We start from the raw sequence: 9,189 nt of genomic DNA, 5'->3' as shown, positions 1-9,189 counted from the left end.
AACTGAATATGAAAAGGTTACGTCCAATAAGTCAACTCTTTTGTAAAACTAAGAAACGACGAAAAACGTTTGCAAATAATAAAAAAATTCCAAATATTCAAAAAATATTTACAATTAAAGTTCTTGAAGCAACATTGCACTAAATTAAAAAATAAAACACTTGTATTTTAAATCAAAAGAAAATGATATTTGTGTTGTGGGTTCAGCACTCGCTTCGGGTTTCCATTACAAATATTTATTTATTTACTTATTAAATGTAAATGCGTCAACTAGGTAATGTCGATAACTTGAAACTCAAACACTAGATTTAAGTTTTGAAAGCCACAAATCAAGATAGATATCACATATGACATTGATCAGATACTCTACATTAATAATAAGGTTAATAATAAGGTTAATATGAGTGTGAAAAATGGGGAGAGTGATGAACGTTACACATTATATAAAGTGATTATTTAAGCCAGCCAATGCCAGGTCGTAAAACCTGTAAATGCCCAGACTTCCATATTTACTTCATTTGTATAAAATAGGCTTCGTCTCTCTTGAGACATCTGATATATGAAATAAGTTTAATATTACTATTATTTGGTATTAAATAAATACTGCAGAGGGAGGCCGAGAAAAACTTGGCACGATCAGGTATGCCAAATATTTGAAAGCGGTCAGGTTAGGAGTCGAAACAATCGGCGGGTATGTATGAGGAGATGCATGCACGTGTAAGAGGCGAAGAATGTTTGCAAAGACAGAGTGGTTTGGCGTTCTATTCTCTCTGCTCATCCCTGCGGGAAAGCGGCGTGATGGTTTGTTAGTAAGTTATTTTTTTACCATTATGACTTCTAAGTATGTGTATTTATGCGTTTGTTGTGATAATCTTTTTTTTATTGTTTGGCAGTCAACCAGTGAAAATATGTTTCTGCCAGTGTCTTAATGATACCACGTTAATAAAGCAAAAAAAAAGGTTTCATTCAAATTGTTGTTGTTACGTATCTATTTTGAATAAAAAAATCTTTGTTTGGGCCCGTTTTTATCTTTACATTTGAAAATTGGCGGTATAAGTTTTGATAAAAGTCATCTATGGATTTTTGTATAAAGTTTTGTTTACAAAACATATTTATAAGTGGTTTGAATCTTGAGTGAGATAGTAAAACTTGGGGTGCTGTTACTTGACGAGAGATGGCGATAGTTAAATTATATTATCTCCACGTTATTCAAAGCTATTTTTGTAAAGCAAAAATCAAAATACGCACAGTTTGTAATGAAAATTAAAAGTTTTCTTAGGGGGTGAAGATTTTTATTTACAAATAAAATAAGATGCACCACTTTTTTCCCATTATATTGATTAATCATTATAAAGATAAAGTTCGATTAATCGGTTAGATGTATAAACCATAGAATTTAGGTATAAAAATATTAATTTAAAAAAAATATTAGCTACTATTTTTCGTTCTTGTGTTCTCAGGCGTCTTACGGAATAATTTTTATTTTTTAAATATGGTATTTTAGCTTATCAACGGAACTACCAATCTTTATAATAAATCAAAATATACAGGGCATTTTATCAGGTGTAGAAATTATTATAACTATTTTTATACATACAGTATCTACTCAATGAATTAGGGCCACGCAGAATTTCGCGCAATTTCTCAATTCAAACAGGAATAACTCAGAGAAAACCTTGAATAAAACAACATTGAATTTTATTTACACATGAACACTTTATTACTCTTAAATTATGCATATATTTTCATATAAATATAGTAAGTATTTAGTATTTCCACCTTTGGCAGAAATAACTGCCTCAATTCTTTTTGGCATACTTAAAATGCACTGTTTTATCATGTTTTTTATTTCTTCGTCTTCTGACCAAATTTTTTGAATATATTTTTTTAGACAGTCTACTGTCGGATTTGGAAATGAGTATACCTTATTTTTTAACATGCTCCATACGTTTTCTATAGGATTAAGGTCCGGAGAATTTCCAGGCCAGGGGAGCAAAGGCAGATTTTTGTTAGACAAAAATTTTATTATTGATTTAGCCCGGTGGCAAGGTGCCCTATCCTGCATGAAGGTGTATGGACCTTCTGTTGGGTCGAGTGTATGGTAGAAGGGCAATAAAATACGTTCGAGGACCTGCTTATAGGAATTTTAGTTCATTGTTCCTTCCACGAAAAACAACGGCCCAGGTAAATTGTTAATAATACATGACCATATCATTGTAGCAGGGGGGTGTTTGATAACTTTTACCACACAGGCTTCATTGTAACGTTCCATTGGTGTTCTCCTGACGAATCGACGGCTCTCTGTCACGGCTTCTAACCGGCACTCATCACTAAAGATGACCTGAAAAATAATGAATATTTAAGTTTAATTCAAATATATAAGTTTATTTACTAAAATGATTTGTTGAAAATTCAATTTAAATATATACCTTTTTCCAATCATCTACCGAGTAATTTCGATGTAGCCTGGTCCATTGTAATCGATCCGCTTTCATTCGTGGTGTCAATTTTGGTACTTTTACAGGGCGCCTGCATTTCAGATTTACTTCGTAAAGACGTCGCCTCAGTGTTGATACCGATATATTTATACCCTCTTCTTCCAATTTTATTTTTAATGTTTTTGCTGATGCACTACGGTTTTCTAAGGCACTTTGAACGATTTTTCGATCAGTCCTCGGTGTTGTTTTTCTAATCCTACGACAGTTCTTTCGCCGATTGCTGGTGGCGGGTGACTGATTTTTTATTGATTTTGAAATTCTGTCCACTGTTTGACGAGAAACGTTTTCTTTTTTTGAAATTTCTCTATTAGATAGTATTCCTAATTTCAGTAGCACTATAACACTAGACTTTTTTTCCTCAGAAATGTCTTTACTTTTTCCCATTTTGTCCTTTACAAAAAAAAAACACTTGTGTTTACAAAAAAAAATTATACTTTATGAACTAAAATTAAAAATTAAGTTTTTTTCACAAGACACGATAACTATATAACCTCTCTGAACAAAACAACAACCAGAACTCAAGAAACTTCACTAATAAATGAGATAGGACTATTTTTTGAACTTTCAACTATCTGTCTACCTGTGCTAATCAGGGACCTTTCTCAGAAAAAGGGTTTGAAATTTTGTAAAGACATAAATAATCCAGGTATATTTTACATATTATTGAAGGTAATATACATGATATTAGATGTCAATAGAAAACTTAAAGTATTTATGTAAAATAAATATAATAATCCAAAAGATTTCAGAGTATTCAAAAAAATAATGGGTGGCCCTAATTCATTGAGTAGATACTGTATTTAAAATTCTATTTATGTTGTATCAATATACTAACAATACCATTTTAAGAATAATAATACTTATCAACACATGCTGATAATGTTTTGTTACGGCGAACAATTAAATGACACATTCGATAACGAATATTATCATAAAAATGTTGTTTCTTTATCAGAAAACTACAATTGATATGATTCCAACAAACATAATTAAATTTTTAAAGAATTTATATAGGTGTCTTATCGAATATAAGTACCTACATTTAAATGTAACTACACAATGACTGGGCGGGACTCGAAACAGGCGCCTGCTTTCGAGGAAGTTAGAAAATAAAGAAAAATGGGTACATTGCCCTCGACCACCAGAGATTTTTCGTGCGTGAAAATAATTGCGCCCATTAATTGAATATATATGCTCAATTATAAACTTTTGTCTTGAGATCTAAAACCGAATACCCTATTAAGTATTCTTTAAAATAAAGTGATATGCGATTACTTTATTTTACCGAAACTGAAAAGCTAACCCTTTAAAAAATATATACATATTTATTAGTTGCCATAGAAAATTCTCCTTCCTTATTATGTACATACAAGGATTTATATCATATTAAGTTTATATGCCATAAAAATTATAATGGTGTGTATAATTAATAATAAATTAATAAGGTTGATCCCTAAAAACAATACAATAGAAACAATGGATTCAATATTTTATATCAATAAAAATATGTCACAAAGCTCAATTATTTGTCGTATTCGTCTTGTCATATTTTCTAAATAAGACACCACTAAATATAATGGATCTTTACGACCTATTGCCTCATCAATTTTTTTCAATTGCATACCTTCTTTTGACATTATGTTTCCAATTTAAATCATTCTTTAAAAAAAATGGACATACCCTCACTAAATCAGGGATGACGTCTTGTGATGACGTCTCATCACATTCACATGTGGAATTTTGTCTAATTTTAAAACGGAAGATATAAACTCTCTATCCCTTGCAAAATAATTGTAACAAGTTGAATTAGAAATACTAGAATTATTTTCCAATACCCCTTTTTAATATTTTACAGGTAGAGTTGTTAAAATTTAACTAAAATATACTACGTATTTGGCCTTTTCAAGGTTCTTCATATTTTCTTCCTTCATAAGCATATTATTAAATATAAACGTTTATGAATATATTGCGTACAGCCACTAAAGCGTTATAATAGCACGTAATAGATATTTGGCAAAAGCACCGTAACAGCTCTAAAGACAATTCGGAAAAAATGTTCTAATAACATCGGTACATGCTTGTCTGTGATCAACGTGTGTGCCTTTCCCAAATACATATTCGCCGCTATTACTGTCCTTTAGCAGCTGCAAAGCAGTATGGAAGTACCTACCACGCAATTCATCGAAAAGTCGTGGTGTAACCGGCGTGGGTTACGTGCGAAGAATCTCAGAAATGTACACGCCTGGCCTTCTTCGGAATCTCCCAACTATGCCACCGTTGTAAGGGGTGACGTTCCAGACGGCCCCGCCGTACCGAGTTACCGAGTAAGCTGGATACGGACGGAGGTGACTGGATGTATGAGCCGGGAAGAGCGGGCACTGGACCGACAAGTCAACCTCAATAGCCCTGATAAGGGCTTTCCGAAACTGGTCCGTGAATCGGTATAATGAGGCGAAACGGTCCAGGCTGGCGGCGCGGCGAGTCGTCCAAGGAGCGGGAGCGGAGAAATGAAACACAGGTTTCAACAGTCACACCAGAACTGGTTTATTACCAAAAAATGCGCCCTCTATATACCCGGCCGTGATCGCGTACCGCCCGACAGTGGGAAAGTACAGCCAATCAGCGGCCGGGGGAGAGAGACAGCCATATCTCTGTCTCTCTCTAATGGGCACCGGACGGGCTACACTTTCATACCGTACCGGTGCCGTTCCAACAGTTCGTTATTACATTACAATTTACAAGTTTATTTTATCAGTAATCTATTTATACAACTTAACATCTAGGCGCATTTAATATTAACATTGTCTTATTCTTTCTTACATCTAATACATTCTGTAAATACATGAGAAATCGGTAGAATCCATAGAGGCCCTTCTTCGGGTCGCATTCCGACGGGCGACCGTTTCGCTCGCCGCCAGGCGCCTGGAATTCTTTTTCAGGGCCGCCGTACGGGGTGTGCGATCTGTCCGTAACACTCCCCCCGTGCAGCTAGTCTGCACCAAATTTCCTGGGACGGATTGCACGTTCTTCTCCCTTATCACGCCGATGGTGATGATTGTGGCCCGTTCAGCGTGGTCTCTCGGCAGCATCCTCGCGTCACCAGAGACACCAGGCCGCGACTCGCCCTGATGGAGTCGCCTTCCGGGTCACAACGCCAGACTGGAGAAGTCTGGGCTTGAGGTGATGCTTCACGTCACGTCCAGTGATCAGCATCCTTGTCATCCTTCCAGAGTCATCCGGCCGCATCCATACTCGGGCGGAGACATCTGGCTGCGACTTGTCATCTAAGTCGCCTTGGTTTCCATATTACATTTGCCAGGCTGGCATCGCCTGGGCTTGAGTTGATGCTCCGCGTCATGTGATCACCCGGCAGCATCCTTGTACGGCCAAAGTCATCCGGCCACATCCATAATCGGGCGGAGACGTTTGGCTGCGACTCGTCCTTCGTGAAGTCGCCTTGATTCCCCAGCATCCTTACCAGAGTCATCCGGCCGCAACCTTGTTCGGGCGGAGACGTCCGGCTACGACTTGTCCTAAGTCGCCTAAGTTCCGGAATTCTCACCGGAACCGCATGTGCCAGGCTGGCGTCGCCTGGGCTTCAATTGATGCTCCGCGTCACATCCTTGTGATCACCCGGCAGCATCTTCGTACGACCAGAGTCGTCCAGCCGCAATCGTTCGGGTGGAGACGTCTGGCTGCGACTTATCCTGAGTTTCCTAAGTCGCCTAAGCTCCGGTATTCCCACCGGAACCGCAGGTGCCAAGCAAGCGTCGCTTGGGCTTGAAATGATGCTCCGCGTCACGTGCATAGTGATCACCCGGCAGCATCCTTGTTCGGCCAGAGTTGCCAGCCGCAATCGTTCGGGTGGAGACGTCTGGCTGCGACTTATCTTAGTTTCCTAAGTCGCCTAAGTTCCGGAATCCTCACCGGAACCGCAAGTGCCAGGCAAGCGTCGCCTGGGCTTGAATTGATGCTCCGCGTCACATCCTTGTGATCACCCGGCAGCATCCTTGCCAGAGTCATCCGGCCGCAACCATTCGGGCGGAGACATCTGGCTGCGACTTGTCTTAAGTTTCCTAAGTCGCCTAAATTCCGCATCGGAACCGCGTCAATTGCCAGGCAAGCGTCGCCTGGGCTTGAGTTGATGCTCCGTGTCACATCCTGTGATCACCCGGCAGCATCCATGTACGACCAGAGTCGTCCAGCCGCAATCGTTCGGGTGGAGACGTCTGGCTGCGACTTATCTTAGTTTCCTAAGTCGCCTAAGTTCCGGAACTCTCATCGGAACCGCAGGTGCCAGGCAAGCGTCGCCTGGGCTTCAGTTGATGCTCCGCGTCACATCCTTGTGATCACCCGGCAGCATCCTTGCCAGAGTCGTCCGGCCGCGACCATTCGGGCGGAGACATCTGGCTGCGACTTGTCTTGAGTTTCCTAAGTCGCCTAAGCTCCGAACTTCCCGTCGGAACCGCATTACATATGCCAGGCTAGAATCGCCTGGGCTTGAAGTGATGCTCCGCGTCACGTGCTTGTGATCACCCGGCAGCATCCATGTGTGGCCATGAGTCATCCAGCCACAATCATTCAGGTGGAGACGTCTGGCCGCGACTTTCCCTTAATGTCGCCTTGGTTCCGAATTTCCCATCGGAACCGCATTAAGCGGGCTACAAGGCCGCGACTCTTCCGAGAGTCGCATTGGTTCCAAACTACCTGTTGGAACCGCATAAGTTTCCTGGCCGTCAGGCCACGACCCCTCTGTGAGTCGCCTTAGTTCCGAACTTTCCGTCGGAACCGTATGAATTTCCGGGCCCTCAGGCCGCGACCCCTCCGTGAGTCGCCTTAGTTCCGGATTTTCCGTCGGAACCGTATGAAGTGTGCTACCGGGCCGCGACTTGTCCGAGAGTCGCTCCGGATTTCCCATTGGAACCGCATCAGGCGGCAAATCGTCTCGAGCCCGCAGCGACCCCGCCTTCCCATGATTAGGCGGTTGCTGCGTGGTAGCCTTCGCTGTTCTTGCACGCGTATTCGCCGCGCGGCTTCTTTCCTTTGATACTCCCAAGGAGTCGATTGCGCACATTTGCGCCTGTAGTACTCCGCTCGCGGAGTCATTCCCCTTCACTTTGGGGCGTCCGTACGTGACCGGTCCCAGTGCGGTCACTATAGTCAGCTGACCGTCCCTTTGAAGCACTGGGGTGTCGATCGGGAACATTAGAGACGCGTTGTCGAGGCCGATAAGCAACTGCGGCTTGATAACGCCTCCGGTCTGCGCGAGCGCGCCACCTTCACGAACAAGATCCAAGTCCTTAATGGTCCTCGCCCTGATCTCGAATTCCCCGTTTTGTTCACTTTCCAAAGTCACCGTTACACGCTGTGACCTGTATGTGTTGCCTCGTCCACACGCGCCTTTGATCGTCAGATTCCTTGCTATCCCCGTAGCACCTATCGCGCGGGCGACACCCTCCTCGAGGAGGGTCACAGACGCAGCCTCGTCCAACAAGGCGAACACTTTTGCGGTCCCCCGCGGTCCCTTCAAAGTAACCGGCAGCACTTTGAATGTGACCGGGACCTCACAGTCATTTGTCCACAGCACCTGCGCACTGTCCACAGCGTCCTCACTTTCATCTTCCACAACACTGTCCGTGCGGAAGGAGTGCAGGATCCTATTGTGGTGTTTTCCGCATACATCACAACTTCTCGCTTCACAATTTGGCACCTTGTGCCCTGATTCCAAACACTGGTAACACAGTTTGGACGACCGCACAAAGTCCCAGCGGTCATCCACGGTTTTCTTCTCGAACCGTTTGCATCGGCGTATGTTATGCCCGTTGGCCTTACAAAATACGCATTCCTTATCACTTGTTGTGTCGCGCGTCGCAAACACGTGATACCTCGGCTCGACGCGTCGAGCGTTCTCGCGGCTGGCGGGCTCGGCGCACTTGTCGCGCTGACCCGCGCGCTCCTTGTCTCTGTTCCTCGCCACCATTCTGAACAGACCTCCGTGGCGCGTGATGCCGGCGGTGATCTCGTCAAGCCAAGCGGCGAGATCGTAGATACTGCTCCTCGTCTCGCGGCGGCGATCGCGGAACCAATCCCACCGGAGTTGCGTCGGCATCTTGGCAACCATCTCCGCTAGCAGCTGCGGGTTGTCGAGATAGCAAGCGTCCATCCCGTCCACGGTGGTGATGACGTTGCGTATCGAAACCGCAAAATCCACGACTGCTTCATCCGCGGGGTGGTCGGCGAGACTCGGCATCCTCCGGGCGTCTTCCAGTATCTGCGCGATGATGAGTGTCGGGCTGCCGAAGGCGTCCTCCAGCGTCCGCAATATTTCCGACACGTTGCGCGGATACAGTAGCAGGCCTGCTACCATGTGACGCGCACGCCCTTCCAGTGCGCGCGCCAATCTTCCGATGTTGTCAGCGTCCCCTATCCCCCATCTCTCAGTAGATTGGAGATATGCCGCGTTGAAGCGGCGCCATTCCCTCGGGTCTCCGCTGAACTTGGGCAACTCCGGCGGCTGCCCCGACCATCGAAAGTAGTCCCCGCCTCGGGGTGAGGGCTCCGCGTAGATTGCTCTTCCGTCATCTCTGCGGTGCCGTTCGTCCGGTCGAGCTCCGTCGACCCATTCGCGTACCGGGTAGCGATCGCGTTCGTCCGGTGCGCGCCAACGCAAGCCAGAGGTTTCCATACGCCTC

This window comes from Brachycentrus maculatus, unplaced genomic scaffold (assembly GCF_059751285.1).
Source record: "Brachycentrus maculatus isolate JH-2025_06_01 unplaced genomic scaffold, ASM5975128v1 h1tg000589l, whole genome shotgun sequence".
NCBI classification, from domain to species: Eukaryota; Metazoa; Arthropoda; class Insecta; order Trichoptera; family Brachycentridae; genus Brachycentrus; species Brachycentrus maculatus.
Note: the sequence above shows the minus strand (reverse complement) of the source record.